Source organism: Aegilops tauschii, chromosome 3 (assembly GCF_002575655.3).
Source record: "Aegilops tauschii subsp. strangulata cultivar AL8/78 chromosome 3, Aet v6.0, whole genome shotgun sequence".
Lineage (NCBI taxonomy): Eukaryota > Viridiplantae > Streptophyta > Magnoliopsida > Poales > Poaceae > Aegilops > Aegilops tauschii.
In genome coordinates this window covers 265,989,424-266,005,946 of record NC_053037.3, presented here as the reverse complement: position 1 = coordinate 266,005,946, position 16,523 = coordinate 265,989,424, and positions in this window count along the sequence as shown.

Sequence of the window (16,523 nt, the reverse complement as noted above, 5' to 3'; positions counted from 1 at the left end):
AAGGCGCAGCCCCTCCCCTCCCCAACACCTCTCCTCCTCCGCGTGTGCTTGGCGAAGCCCTGCCGGAGAACTGTCACTCCACCACCACCACGCCGTCGTGCTGCTGTTGGAGCCTTATTCCTCAACCTCTCCCTCCTTCTTGTTGGATCAAGGCGTGGGAGACGTCACCGCTCCGTACGTGTGTTGAACGCGGAGGTGTCGTCCGTTCGGCGCTTGGATCATCGGTGATTTGGATCACGACGAGTACGACTCCATCAACCCCGTTCTCTTGAACGCTTCCGCTCGCGATCTACAAGGGTATGTAGATGCACTCCTCCCCTCTCGTTGCTAGTAAACTCCATAGATTGATCTTGGTGATGCGTAGAAAATTTTAATTTCTGCTACGATCCCCAACAGTGGCATCATGAGCTAGGTCTATGCGTAGTTTCTTTGCACGAGTAGAACACAAGTTGTTGTGGGCGTTGATTTTGTCAATTTACTTGCCGTTACTAGTCTTATCTTGATTCGGCGGCATCGTGGGATGAAGCGGCCTGGACCGACCTTACACGTACGCTTACGTGAGACAGGTTCCACCGACTGACATGCACTAGTTGCATAAGGTGGCTAGCGGGTGTCTGTCTCTCCCACTTTAGTCGGATCGGATTCGATGAAAAGGGTCCTTATGAAGGGTAAATAGAAATTGGCATATCACGTTGTGGTTTTGGCGTAGGTAAGAATTGTTCTTGCTAGAAACCTATAGCAGCCACGTAAAAGTCTGCAACAACAATTAGAGGACGTCTACCTTGTTTTTGCAGCAAGTGTCATGTGATGTGATATGGCCAGAAGGATGTGATGAATGATATATGTGATGTATGAGATTGATCATGTTCTTGTAATAGGAATCACGACTTGCATGTCGATGAGTATGACAACCGGCAGGAGCCTAGGAGTTGTCTTAATTTATTTATGACCTGCGTGTCAACTGAAACGTCATGTAATTACTTTACTTTATTGCTAACCGTTAGCCATAGTAGTAGAAGTAATAATTGGCGAGACAACTTCATGAAGACACGATGATGGAGATCATGGTGTCATGCCGGTGACGATGATGAACATGGCGCCCCGAAGATGGAGATCAAAAGGAGCAAAATGATATTGGCCATATCATGTCACTATTTGATTGCATGTGATGTTTATCATGTTTTACATCTTATTTGCTTAGAACGACGGTAGCATAAATAAGATGATCCCTCGCTAAAATTTCAAGAAAGTGTTCCCCCTAACTGTGCACCGTTGCGAAGGTTCGTTGTTCCGAAGCACCACGTGATGATCGGGTGTGATAGATTCTAACATTCACATACAACGGGTGTAAGCCAGATTTACACACGCAATACACTTAGGTTGACTTGACGAGCCTAGCATGTACAGACATGGCCTCGGAACACAAGAGACCGAAAGGTCGAACATGAGTCGTATTGCAGATACGATCAACATGAAGATGTTCACCGATGATGACTAGTCCGTCTCACGTGATGATCGGACACGGCCTAGTTGACTCGGATCATGTATCACTTAGATGACTAGAGGGATGTCTGTCTGAGTGGGAGTTCGTTATCATGAACTTAGTCTAAAAACTTTTACAATATGTCTTGTAGATCAAATGGCCCACGCTAATGTTGCCCTCAACTTCAAGGCGTTCCTAGAGAAAACCAAGCTGAAAGACGATGGTAGCAACTACACGGACTGGGTCCGTAACCTGAGGATTATCCTCATAGCTGCCAAGAAAGCATATGTCCTTGAAGCACCGCTAGGTGATGCACCTGTTTCCCCAGCAACTCAAGACGTTCTGAACGCCTAGCAGTCACGTAGTGATGATTACTCCCTGGTTCAATGCGGCATGCTTTACAGCTTAGAATCGGGGCTCCAAAAGCATTTTGAGCAGCACGGAGCATATGAGATGTTCCAAGAGATGAAAATGGTTTTCCAAGCTCATGCCCGGGTCGAGAGATATGAAGTCTCCGACAAGTTCTACAGTTGTAAGATGGAGGAGAATAGTTCCGTCAGCGAACACATACTCAAAATGTCTGGGTTGCACAACCGCTTGTCTCAGCTGGGAGTTAATCTCCCGGATGACGCGGTCATTGACAGAATCCTTCAGTCGCTCCCACCTAGCTACAAGATCTTTGTGATGAACTTCAATATGCAGGGGATGGAAAAGACCATTCCTGAGGTATATTCAATGCTGAAATCAGCGGAGGTGGAGATCGAAAAGGAACATCAAGTGTTGATGGTGAATAAAACCACTAAGTTCAAGAAAGGCAAGGGTAAGAAGAACTTTAAGACGGACGGCAAGGGAGTTGCCGCGCCCGGTAAGCAAGCTGCCGGGAAGAAGACAAAGAATGGACCCAAGCCTGAGACTGAGTGCTTTTATTGCAAGGGAAACAGTCACTGGAAGCGGAACTGCCCCAAGTACTTAGCGGATAAGAAGGCCGGCAATACCAAAGGTATATGTGATATACATGTTATAGATGTGTACCTAACCAGCGCTCGTAGTAGCTCCTGGGTATTTGATACCGGTGCCGTTGCTCATATTTGTTACTCAAAGCAGGAGCTGCGGAATAAGCGGAGACTGGCGAAGGATGAGGTGACGATGCGCGTCGGGAATGGTTCCAAGGTCGATGTGATCGCCGTCGGCACGCTACCTCTACATTTACCTACGGGACTAGTTTTAAACCTCAATAATTGTTATTTAGTGCCAGCTTTGAGCATGAACATTGTATCTGGATCTCGTTTAATGCGAGATGGCTACTCATTTAAATCTGAGAATAATGGTTGTTCTATTTATATGAGAGATATGTTTTATGGTCATGCCCCGCTGGTCAATGGTTTATTCTTAATGAATCTCGAACGTGATGTTACACATATTCATAGTGTGAATGCCAAGAAGTGTAAGGTTGATAATGATAGTCCCACATACTTGTGGCACTGCCGCCTTGGTCACATTGGTGTCAAACGCATGAAGAAACTCCATGCAGATGGACTTTTGGAGTCTCTTGATTATGAATCATTTGACACGTGCGAACCATGCCTCATGGGCAAAATGACCAAGACTCCGTTCTCCGGAACAGTGGAGCGAGCAACCAACTTATTGAAAATCATACATACTGATGTGTGCGGTCCAATGAGCGTTGAGGCTCGCGGTGGCTATCATTATGTTCTCACCCTCACTGATGACTTGAGTAGATATGGGTATGTCTACTTAATGAAACACAAGTCTGAGACCTTTGAAAAGTTCAAGGAATTTCAGAGTGAGGTTGAGAATCAACGTGATAGGAAAATAAAGTTCTTACGATCAGATCGTGGAGGGGAATATTTGAGTCACGAATTTGGCACACACTTAAGGAAATGTGGAATTGTTTCACAACTCACGCCGCCTGGAACACCACAGCGTAATGGTGTGTCCGAACGGCGTAATCGCACTCTATTGGATATGGTGCGATCTATGATGTCTCTTACCGATCTACCGCTATCATTCTGGGGTTACGCTTTAGAGACTGCCGCATTCACTTTAAATAGGGCTCCGTCGAAATCCGTTGAGACGACACCGTATGAATTATGGTTTGGAAAGTAACCTAAGCTGTCGTTTCTCAAAGTTTGGGGATGCGATGCTTATGTCAAGAAACTTCAACCTGAAAAGCTCGAACCCAAGTCGGAAAAATGCGTCTTCATAGGATACCCTAAGGAAACCATTGGGTATACCTTCTACCTCAGATCCGAAGGCAAGATCTTCGTTGCCAAGAACGAGTCCTTTCTGGAGAAAGAGTTTCTCTCGAAAGAAGTAAGTGGGAGGAAAGTGGAACTTGATGAGATGACCCCTCTCGAACCAGAAAGTAGCGCAGCACAAGAAAATGTTTCTGTGGTGCCTGCGCTGACTAGAGAGGAAGTTAATGATGACGATCATGATCAAGTTACCACTGAACTTCGTAGGTCCACAAGGACACGTTCCGCACCAGAGTGGTACGACAACCCTGTCCTGGAAATCATGTTGTTGGACAACGGTGAACCTTCGAACTATGAAGAAGCAATGGTGGGTCCAGATTCCAACAAATGGCTTGAAGCCATGCAATCCGAGATAGGATCCATGTATGAAAACAAAGTGTGGACTTTGACAGACTTGCCCGATGATCGGCGAGCGATAGAAAATAAATGGATCTTTAAGAAGAAGACGGACGCGGATGGAAATGTTACCATCTATAAAGCTCGACTTGTCGCTAAGGGTTATCGACAAGTTCAAGGAGTTGACTACGATGAGACCTTCTCACCCGTAGCGAAGCTGAAGTCCGTCCGAATCATGTTAGCAATTGCCGCATTCTACGATTATGAAATATGGCAAATGGACGTCAAAACGGCATTCCTTAACGGCTTCCTTAAGGAAGAATTGTATATGATGCAGCCGGAAGGTTTTGTCGATCCTAAGAATGCTGACAAAGTATGCAAGCTCCAGCGCTCAATCTATGGGCTGGTGCAGGCATCTCGGAGTTGGAACATTAGCTTTGATGAGATGATCAAAGCGTTTGGGTTTACACAGACTTATGGAGAAGCCTGTGTTTACAAGAAAGTGAGTCGGAGCTATGTAGCATTTCTCATATTATATGTGGATGACATACTATTGATGGGAAATGATATAGAATTCTTGGGAAGAATAAAGGCCTACTTGAATAAGTGTTTTTCAATGAAGGACCTTGGAGAAGCTTCTTACATATTAGGCATCAAGATCTATAGAGATAGATCGAGACGCCTCATAGGTCTTTCACAAAGCACATACCTTGACAAGATATTGAATAAGTTCAATATGGATCAGTCCAAGAAGGGATTCTTGCCTGTATTGCAAGGTGTGAGATTGAGCACGGCCCAATGCCCGACCACGGCAGAAGATAGAGAAAAGATGAGTGTCGTCCCCTATGCCTCGGCCATAGGGTCTATTATGTATGCCATGCTGTGTACCAGACCAGATGTAAACCTTGCCGTAAGTTTGGTAGGAAGGTACCAAAGTAATCCCGGCATGGAACACTGGACAGCGGTCAAGAACATCCTGAAGTACCTGAAAAGGACTAAGGATATGTTTCTCGTTTATGGAGGTGACGAAGAGCTCGTCGTAAAGGGTTACGTCGATGCTAGCTTCGACACAGATCCGGATGACTTTAAGTCACAAACCGGATATGTGTATATTTTGAATGGTGGGGCAGTCAGCTGGTGCAGTTGCAAGCAAAGCGTCGTGGCGGGATCTACATGTGAAGCGGAGTACATGGCAGCCTCGGAGGCAGCACATGAAGCAATCTGGATGAAGGAGTTCATTGCCGACCTAGGAGTTATTCCCAATGCATCGGGGCCGATGACTCTCTTTTGTGACAACACTGGAGCTATTGCCCTTGCCAAGGAGCCCATGTTTCACAAGAAGACCAGGCACATCAAGCGTCGCTTCAACTCCATTCGTGAAAATGTTCAAAATGGAGACATAGATATTTGTAAAGTACATACGGATTTGAATGTCGCAGATCCATTGACTAAACCTCTTCCACGGGCAAAACATGATCAACACCAGAACTCTATGGGTGTACGATTCATCACAATGTAACTAGATTATTGACTCTAGTGCAAGTGGGAGACTGTTGGAAATATGCCCTTGAGGCAATAATAAAATGGTTATTATTATATTTCCTTGTTCATGATAATTGTCTATTGTTCATGCTATAATTGTGTTATCCGGAAATCGTAATACATGTGTGAACACATAGACCATAACATGTCCCTAGTGAGCCTCTAGTTGACTAGCTCGTTGATCAATAGATGGTTACGGTTTCCTGACCATGGACATTGGATGTCATTGATAACGGGATCACATCATTAGGAGAATGATGTGATGGACAAGACCCAATCCTAAGCATAGCACTAGATCGTGTAGTTCGTTTGTTGAAGCTTTTCTAATGTCAAGTATCATTTCCTTAGACCATGAGATCGTGCAACTCCCTGATACCGTAGGAATGCTTTGGGTGTACCAAACGTCACAACGTAACTGGGTGGCTATAAAGGTGCACTACAGGTATCTCCAAAAGTCTCTGTTGGGTTGGCTCGGATCGAGACTTGGATTTGTTACTCCGTATGACGGAGAGGTATCTCTAGGCCCACTCGGTATTGCATCATCACAATGAGCTCAATGTGACTAAGTAGTTAGTCATGGGATCACGCATTACGGAACGAGTAAAGTGACTTGCCGGTAATGAGATTGAACGAGGTATTGGGATACCGACGATCGAATCTCGGGCAAGTAACGTACCAATTGACAAAGGGAATTGTATATGGGATTGCTTGAATCCTCGACATCGTGGTTCATCCGATGAGATCATCGTGGAACATGTGGGAGCCAACATGGGTATCCAGATCCCGCTGTTGGTTATTGGCTAGAGAGGTGTCTCGGTCATGTCTGCATGATTCCTGAACCCGTAGGGTCTACACACTTAAGGTTCGATGATGCTAGGGTTATAAGGAAGGTTTGTATGTGATTACCGAATGTTGTTCGGAGTCCCGGATGAGATCCGGACATCACGAGGAGTTCCGGAATGGTCCGGACGTAAAGATTTATATATGGGAAGTCACCATACGGTCACCGGAAATATTCGGGGGTATACCGGTATTGTACCGGGACCACCGGAGGGGTTCCGGGGGGTCCATCGAGAGGGTCCACCTGCCCCGGAGGGCCTTATGGGCTGTAGGTGGAAGGGAACCAGCCCTTAGTGGGCTGGGCGCCAAACCCCCTAGGGCCCATGCGCCTAGGGTTTGGGGGAAACCCTAAAGGGGGGCGCCCCCCCCCCTTGCTTGGGGGGCAAGCCACCTCCCCCTTGGCCGCCGCCCCCTCTAGATCCCATCTAGAGGGGCCGGCCCCCTTCCCCCTTCTCCCTATAAATAGAGGGGTGAGGGGAGGGCTGCAAAAAAACATCCAAGGCGCAGCCCCTCCCCTCCCCAACACCTCTCCTCCTCCGCGTGTGCTTGGCGAAGCCCTGCCGGAGAACTGTCACTCCACCACCACCACCACGCCGTCGTGCTGCTGTTGGAGCCTTCTTCCTCAACCTCTCCCTCCTTCTTGCTGGATCAAGGCGTGGGAGACGTCACCGCTCCGTACGTGTGTTGAACACGGAGGTGCCGTCCGTTCGGCGCTTGGATCATCGGTGATTTGGATCACGACGAGTACGACTCCATCAACCCCGTTCTCTTGAATGCTTCCGCTCGCGATCTACAAGGGTATGTAGATGCACTCCTCCCCTCTCGTTGCTAGTAAACTCCATAGATTGATCTTGGTGATGCGTAGAAAATTTTAATTTCTGCTACGATCCCCAACAAGTTTAGCCTTTCTACTTCTTTTCCTTCTATAGCTTTAGTTTTGTACAGTTAACTTATATGGACTTTTTTGATTTTAATAAAAGACTGTGGGGCTGTGCCCTGCAGTAGTTAGTCAAAAAAACTTAACCATGCATACCCATCTTAAGCTTTGCTAGTTTTGACACCATGGTAATAAGATTGATGAGTCCCCGTGGCTCACAGATTACTACAAACACATCTTCAGGTACCACTGAGACAGACTATACAGGAGGTGCCACCGAGCTCCTATGGGAGTTTGACGAGGACCGTGGGCATTTCTACATCTCGTTTCTGGATGTCAGTAGTCGCTCGTAGTCGGATAGATCTCGGGATCTATAGTAGGGATGGTCATGTCATTTTATCGTTTGTTTTCGTCCGTAGTCGGACCCTACCTTCATTTGGAAGATGTATGAATTATTGAACTATACCGATGTAGACTTGTGGCAAGTGTAAGCCTCTATCTGGTATTCTCATCTGTTCAGTAAATGATATGTGCGAAGATATAACCATCCTTTTGACGGGCTCAATATGCGCTTATGCCCCTAAGTCGTGCCTCGACACGTGTGGGATATAGTCGCATAGTGGGTGTTACACAAAACCAGCTAATAAAACTCATGGTAAAATTGCAACTGAGCAACAAACTCCTATGGAAAAGATTCAAAAACTACTAGACAAAAGCGATGAACTGTTGGACGAGAAATGAATCAAACTCAGTCCTTAATCGAAGACATAAAAAATCTTCGAGTTAAGTACGAGGAACTTGAAATTTGTCTCGAAACTCTGTCAGCTAATCATGAGAAGCTTTCCTATGATTATCTTCGAACGAATCAAGATCTGGAGAAAGTGAGAGCGTCTCATGAAGATCTTAAAAAAGAAAACGATTGACTACTCGCTCAACAGATCAGTTCCGCTCAGGAAGAGTTTGTGCCACGTTGTTTAAAATGTCTTGAACGTGAAAATCCTATCTCTACTACTGAATGTTGATACGTCTCCAATGTATCTATAATTTTTTATTATTCCATGCAATTATATTATCTGTTTTGGATGTTTTTATGCATTAATATGATATTTATATTAGTTTTGGGACTAACCTATTAACCTAGAGCCCAGTGTGAGTTTCAAATTTTTCCTTGTTTTGAGCTTCGAAGAAAAGGAATACTAAACGGAATAAAACTTCACCATGATTTTTCTTGGACCAAAAGACACCCAGGGGACTTGGAGTCCAAGCCAGAAGAGCCACGAGGTGGCGGCAAGGGTGGAGGGCGCGCCCTAGGGGGGCACCCCCTACCTTGTGGGCCCCTCGGGACTCCTCTGACCTAGCCCTTCCTGCTATATATTCACATATATTCCAGAACCACCAGAAGCATCCATGGAAAAACTTTTGCACTGCCGCAGCCTTCTGTTCCCATGAGGTCCCATCTTGGGGCCTTTTCCGGCATCCTGCGGACGGGGATTCAATCACAGAGGGCATCTACATCAACTCTATTGCCCTTCCGATGAAGCATGAGTAGTTTACCACAGACCTACGGGTCCATAGCTAGTAGCTAGATGGCTTCTTCTCTCTCTTTGATTCTCAATACCATGTTCTCCTCAATGTTCTTGGAGATCTATCCGATGTAATCTTGTTTTGCGGTGTGTTTGTCGAGATCCGATGAATTGTGGATTTATGATCAGCTTGTCTACGAATATTATTTGAATCTTCTCTGAATTCTTATATGCATGGTTTGATATCTTTGTATTTCTCTTCGAATTAACGGCTTGGTTTGGCCAACTAGATTGGTTTTTCTTGCAATGGGAGAGGTGCTTAGCTTTGGGTTCAATCTTGCGTGATTTCACCCAGTGACAAAGTAGGGGTAATGATACGTCTCCATCGTATCTACTTCTCCAAACTCTTTTGCCATTGTTTTGGACTCTAATTTGCATGATTTGAATGGAACTAACCCGGACTGACGCTGTTTTCAGCAGAATTGCCATGGTTTTATTTTTTTGGAGAAATAAAAGTTCTCAGAATGACCTGAAACTTCACAGAGAATAGTTTTGGAATAAATAAAAAATATTGGCGAAAGAATCAACCGAAGGGGACCCACTAGCTGTCCACAAGGGTGGAGGGCGCGCCCCCTGTCTTGTGGGTCCACGAAGCTCCACCAACCTCAACTCCAACTCCATATATTCATGTTTGGGGAGAAAAAATCAGATAGAAGGATTCATCGCATTTTACGATACGGAGCCGTCGCCACCTCCTGTTCTTCCCCGGGAGGGCAGATCTAGAGTCCGTTTTGTGCTCCGGAGAGGGGAAATCGTCGCCATCGTCATCATCAACCATCCTCCATCACCAATTTCATGATGCTCACCGCCGTGCGTGAGTAATCCCATTGTAGGCTTGCTCGACGGTGATGGGTTGGATGAGATTTACCATGTAATCACTACAAAAAAATACACTTCCATGATGATACGTGTTTGTCACACTAGGTCACGTTTTCTGTCATGCATGTACATCCATGACGATTTTATGACAGAATCAAGATAGTCATACCTGTGTTATCATAGAAGTGTTCCATGACAATACCAAAATTATGATCACGGAAGTGTCCACTTACATGACGATAAATGGCGCGTCATGGAAGTGCTTTCCTCAAGGGTGACTGACACATGGCATCCACCGTAACGGGTCATCGTTAAGCTATCGGGTTCCGGTTTGGATCCGATAACCCGTTAACATCCCCAACCAATGGGGATTTTCCACATGTAAAATCATCATTGGCTGGAGGAAACACGTGTCGACTCACCTATGATACTTCGACACATGGCACGGCCCAACAAAGGCCCATTCCTGTGAAAAGGCTGGCCTGTTTGACTTGGTCAAAAGGTAGCGGGCTGGCCCATAGAAAGCATGTTAACGGCTTGTTCGCATATAGCCCATTCACAGCTCGCTAACTCAGGGCCCGTTACGGCCTATCCGAATTAGGCCCAGTAGCGTCATCTGGGCCGTCCAATATGATTCCAGTGCATTGTAACTTTCGGCCTATGTATGGCCCATGACGTCTTTCGGCCCAGATGAGGCCCTTTGTAACTCTTGGCCCATTAACTGCCCGTGGTGAAACTGGCCCGTAATGAACAGTGTATCGCTTTACACCCATTAACGGCCCGTTATTCCATTGGGCCGTTTCCAGCCCATGTTATCTTTCAGCCTTCTCAGGGCCCATTTATTCTTCGGTTCATTTCCAGCATTCGGTTACTTACGACCCGTTACTAGCCTTTTCTTCTTGTGGGACAAATTCAGCCCGTGGTTACAGTTGGCCCGTTTGTGGCCCATTAACCAGTGGGTCGTTTTCATAGCGTCATCAATTACGGCCTATTAACGACGACCCGTTATGGTCGGCCCATGAACGTACGATTCCAACTCTAGCCCGCTTACGGCCCATAATGCGGTCCGTTATTGGCCCATGTTTGGCCAATCGATTATACGACCCGTAGATGGCCCGTTGTTTCTACGGCCCGTAGAAGGCCCATTGTTTCTACGGCCCGTAGGAGGCCCAGGCTCACTACAGTAAATATGTAGCCCATGGTTAGCGTGGCCTAGTTTTAAAAAATAGGTTATTGCGGCCACTCGCAAACCGCGGAAAAAGAACTGCACTGACTACAAGCAAACAAATAAACAAGACAATAAGGAAGTAAATAAGCAAGCAACTTACGCTAGGATATCACGGCTATTACACATATTACATCCACTGGGCATCAAAGTTCGCCACCAATGCAAATATAGGGAACAAAGCAGCATATCACATACACTGGTTGTCAAAGTTGGCGACCAGTGCAAATAAACGCCGTAGCAAAACAAGTCCAGAACTGAAACCACTTCAAAAGAGCTCAAGAAACAATATCCTGGGTACCCATAATGCTGGCAAGAAGCTTAGCAAGCTTATTAACTTTCTCTTGTTTGGCGCTTAAATCCTCCAGCTCTTGCTGTTGCACCAGAAAGTATGCATCTGAATTCTACAGGGACTTCCTCGGTCCTTCGGCTTCCTGTCGCAGAACATCTGATCGATGTCTTTCAACTTGAAGTTGAGACTCAAGAAGCAGAACTGATTCGGGCAGCGAGTTCGAAGAGCTGGTGCCAGCAGTAGTGACCAGTAACTCGAACACTACATCAAGACAGAACTTTGGGGTTGTCTCAGTGTCTTCTATATAGTTTTTATCAGCTTTCTTGGAGACCAATAGGGACGTCTCACTATCTTGAACTTTATCTGCATTACTTCCTTTACCATTGCATAATGGGGTACTCTTCTCCAATATTTTATCCGCATTCTAAAAGAGAAACAAACAGACACATCACATGTTTACAATGTTGTATATGAAAACTCATTTTGGTAAACCAGTTCAGTAGTAAGGTGGACAGGATAACAGCATGAAACAAACATATATCTATGTAGTATGGTCACTATATGGTCTATATAATTCTAGTTTATGTTGCCAAATCACGATAGAGACAGTTCAAATCATATCTATTTAAGACAAATCAGCATAGCCAGAATATAAGTGTGGGAAACTACACAGTAATAACAACACTTGTAATGCATGCAATGAGAACATAACTGTTTATTCAATTGAAACTGAAATCAACATAGAGCAAGTTACAACGGCAAACATGTTAAAGAAACAGGTTTAAAACATACCTGTTGCACCACTGGAGTTTCAATTGCATCCTTCAAATTTGAAATTAGTTGGTATAAGTAAATAAAGTGATGCAAGAGCAAAGGAGTATGAACCATAGCTACGGAACCTGACCTGAGAACAATTCTTCTTCTGCTTTAAGCGTTGACTTGGGGTTCGGAGTGGTGGTCCTCGTGCTTTGGGCATTGCAGTTGCCTTACTAACTGCTCGTGTTTGGGTGCTCTGTGGTGGAGACGGTGCTGTGTCAACTGGAACTGGGTTACTATCTGCTGGGGTTGTGGTTAGAAGGGGTGTAGCTGGTTCTTTGTTCAACTAGGTAGAGGTACAATCTGCGTGAGCCTGGGTTATGTGTGGTGGGGCTGGTTCTTGGGCAAGTACAACCGTGGTTCTATCTACATCGACAGGTAGCCCAATCTTTTCTGAAGACCGTATTTTTACTCCCACAGATACTGCCATCACCCCCTCCGATTCAAATGGCTGATAAAGAAGAAAGTAGTTGAATGTACAGACATTGTAAGATAGATAATTCACATTTATGTTGTCTAACCAAATAGAATAGCATGACATAATTTCACATATACGATGGCTAATTAAACAAGATAGCATGGCACAATTTCCTATGTATGATTGCTAACCAAAAAGGATAGAATGACATACTTCAAAATATGATGACTATGTAAACAGGATGAGATGATATAACTATATTATGTCTTTAGAAAATGGGTTGGCATGCCATAATTCAGATACATGTTGTCTATGTAAACATCATGGCATGATATAATTCAAATATAAGATTTATATACTAAGCAAGTGAGCAGAGGGCAATCGCATATATGATGTGTCAACTAAGGAGATGGCATTCAATATTGTGTATATGATGTAAAAACTAAGCATTGCAAGACAACATATGCATGATATGAGTAATATAACCCTGCCAAGTTGGAGCATACACCTCAGGGGGGATAATAGGACTGGTCATCTGCCTCTGAATCCTCCTCAGAGGAGCTATCTGTAACCAGCAAGATATCTGCTTCAGCAGGTAGCATTGTCTGCTCTGAAGGCCTTGTTTTCACTCCAGATTTTTTCATCACCAATTCAAATGGCTGATGCATAGGAAGAGCAGTTGAATATACAAACATGGTCGACAAATGCAATGAGTAATACAAAAAAGGGATGGCATGATAAAATTCACATATATGACGCATGGCATTGCATAATTCACATACATAATTCCTTATAACAAGATAGCATTGCATAATTCACATATATAATTTCTTGAACGAGATGGCATTGCAAAATTCACATACATGGTAATTAGACACTAAACATGTGGCATTCACACAAAAGCATGTCTAAAGCAAATGACATGCCAATGCAAGACACCATATGCATGATATGAGAAATATAACCCTGCCAAGTTAAAGCATGCACCTCGGGGGGGGAATAGGACTGGTCATCTATCTCTGAATCCTCCTCTGAGGAGCTATCCATAACCAGCAAGACATGCACTTCATCAGATAGTATTGTCTGCTCTGAAGACCTTGTTTCCACTCCAGATTTTTCCATGACCGTGTCGAATGGCTAATGCACGGGAAGAGTAATTGAATGTACTAAAACTATTGACAAATTTAATACGTAATAAAAAAATGTTGGCATCATATAATTCACATATAAGATGACTGGCTAACCAGGGTGGCATTGCAAAATTCACATATATGATGCCTGGCTAAACAAGATGACATTTCATGATTCACATATACGATAAAGAAACTAAACAGATGGCATTCACACAAAGCATGTCTAAACTAAGCAAATGACATATTTTATGTATAAAGTAAGCAATGGAAGGCACCATATGCATGATATTACCAACATCAGCATGCCAAGTTAGAGCGAAGACCTCAGGGGTTAAATAGGAGTGGTCTTCTCCTTCTGAATCCCCCTCAGAATAGTTATCTTCCTCTTGATTACAATCCGAAATGGGTGGAGGGGGCTGCCTTTGCTCCCACCATGGAGCGACGTCTGCATGAAATTTTATTGCCATGCAAGGCTCGTCTCTTTTGCTCTACATGTTCAGTTCCATTGTGTACAATAACTGATATGCATAGGAATAAAACATAGTGAGATTATGTAAGGAGTGCATGGACAAATCCAGAGTGATGGTAGCAAACTGTGGGTTGACCCAAAGCCAATGATAGCAGGCAGATAATAGCTTTAGTTGAAAAATACAAATAATGGCTCCTTTAATGTCTGTTTCCACCCAAGATGAAACTCATAGTAGACACCCGAGATTAACCAGATAGTAGACAGATAGTATTGATTGCCGACCCAATATGTACCCCACAACCATTGAAAAACTCAAGTTTGGGCATTAGTTTGGATTTGACTCAGAATCTAATAGGTGAACAGGACGATAAAGTAGCATGTCATCATATTAACGAATGCATAACGTAAACAGACACGAAAGAGTGCGACCTCTCTTGCGGACCCGTGTAGTCCTCAAGGTCATCTTCTTAGTTGATGATGGTAATGCAGTTGTCATGGCTGCCGGCGGCAGGGAAGAAGATCTAAGGCGGCGAAAGATAGTCTGGAGGGCGGATCCCTGCTATGGTGAACCCTTCCGTCGTTGGAGCAGCTGAGCTGGGGTGATCAGAGCGCAGCAGGAGCGGGACAGACCACACAAGGTTTTCTTTGACACATATCTGCAACAAAAGTAATTGTGTAAGGGCTTGTTCGAATTTGAGGATTCTAACAATGCAGGGATAGGAGATACACTAGAATAGGATAGGAATGCACGTGCAAAATGGAGAATTTAAAGAACACAGGATTTCTGCCAATCTGGGTGTTTGGTTCACAAGAATTGGAAGATCACATGACGCAAAGAAGCATGGCGAGATTAAGTCAAACCACAATAAAATGTATGATTATAATGCTACTATCTCTTAGTCTTGTCCTTCATGAATAGGAATTTGAAAAGGAGGACAGGTGGATATTAAAATTCCTACGGTTTTTCTTTCAAGGAGACACTAAAGGAACAAATCCTACAGTTTTCCTTTGCTCCATTCCTTTGAACCAAATGCATGAATAGTAGTACCATAGGAAATTTCCAAATCCTATGTTTTTGCTTCACTTTTCCTTTCAAGCACTGGCGATTCTAGTAGGCAGGCTTGAGCAGGGAAAAGCCTCCACTCAAAAAATGTTTTTGTGCTACTTCTACTACTTTGGACCCAGGCCACTGCCCTACCAGCTCAACTCCCAGGCCCATCTACAAATGCACAGCTCAAACGCGCAGAGATAAATAATGATGGCGTTCAAGAGAGTCCATCACGGATAGCTAAGTTGTCTGGTACCTCACTGCTTGTCATATAGTAGGAGAAACTAATCGAATTTCATGTTACTACGTGTGCTCAGTGGACAATTTGAAGGAAATATGCCCTAGAGGCAATAATAAAGTTGTTATTTATATTTCCTTATATCATGATAAATGTTTATTATTCATGCTAGAATTGTACTAACCGGAAACTTAGTACATGTGTGAATACATAGACAAACAGAGTGTCACTAGTATGCCTCTACTTGACTAGCTTGTTGAATCAAAGATGGTTAAGTTTCCTAGCCATAGACATGAGTTATCATTTGATTAACGGGATCACATCATTAGATAATGATGTGATTGACTTGACCCATTCCGTTAGCCTAGCACTTGATCGTTTAGTTTATTTGCTATTGCTTTCTTCATGACTTATACATGTTCCTATGACTATGATATTATGCAACTCCCGAATATCGGAGGAACACTTTGGGTGCTACCAAACGTCACAACGTAACTGGGTGATTATAAATTTGCTCTACAGGTGTCTCCGATGGTGTTTGTTGACTTGGCATAGATCCAGATTAGGATTTGTCACTCCGATTGTCGGAGAGGTATCTCTGGGCCCTCTCGGTAATGCACATCACTAGAAGCCTTGCAAGCAATGTTACTAATGAGTTAGTTGCAGGATGATGCATTACGGAATAAGTAAAGAGACTTGCCGGTAACGAGATTGAACTAGGTATTGAGATACCGACGATCGAATCTCGGGCAAGTAACATACCGATGAAAAAGGGAACAACGTATGTTGTTATGCGGTTTGACCGATAAAGATCTTCGTAGAATATGTGGGAGCCAATACGGGCATCTAGGTTCCGCTATTGGTTATTGACCAGAGAGGTGTCTCGGTCATGTCTACATAGTTCTCGAACCCATAGGGTCCGCACGCTTAACGTTCGTTGACGATATAGTACTATATGAGTTATGTATGTTGGTGACCGAATGTTGTTCGGAGTCCCGGATGAGATTACGGACATGGCGAGGAACTCCGGAATGGTCCCGAGATAAGGTTTGATATATGGGATAATAGTGTTTGGTCTCCGGAAGGGTTCCGGAATTCACCGGAAGGGGTTCCGGATGTTTCCCGAAA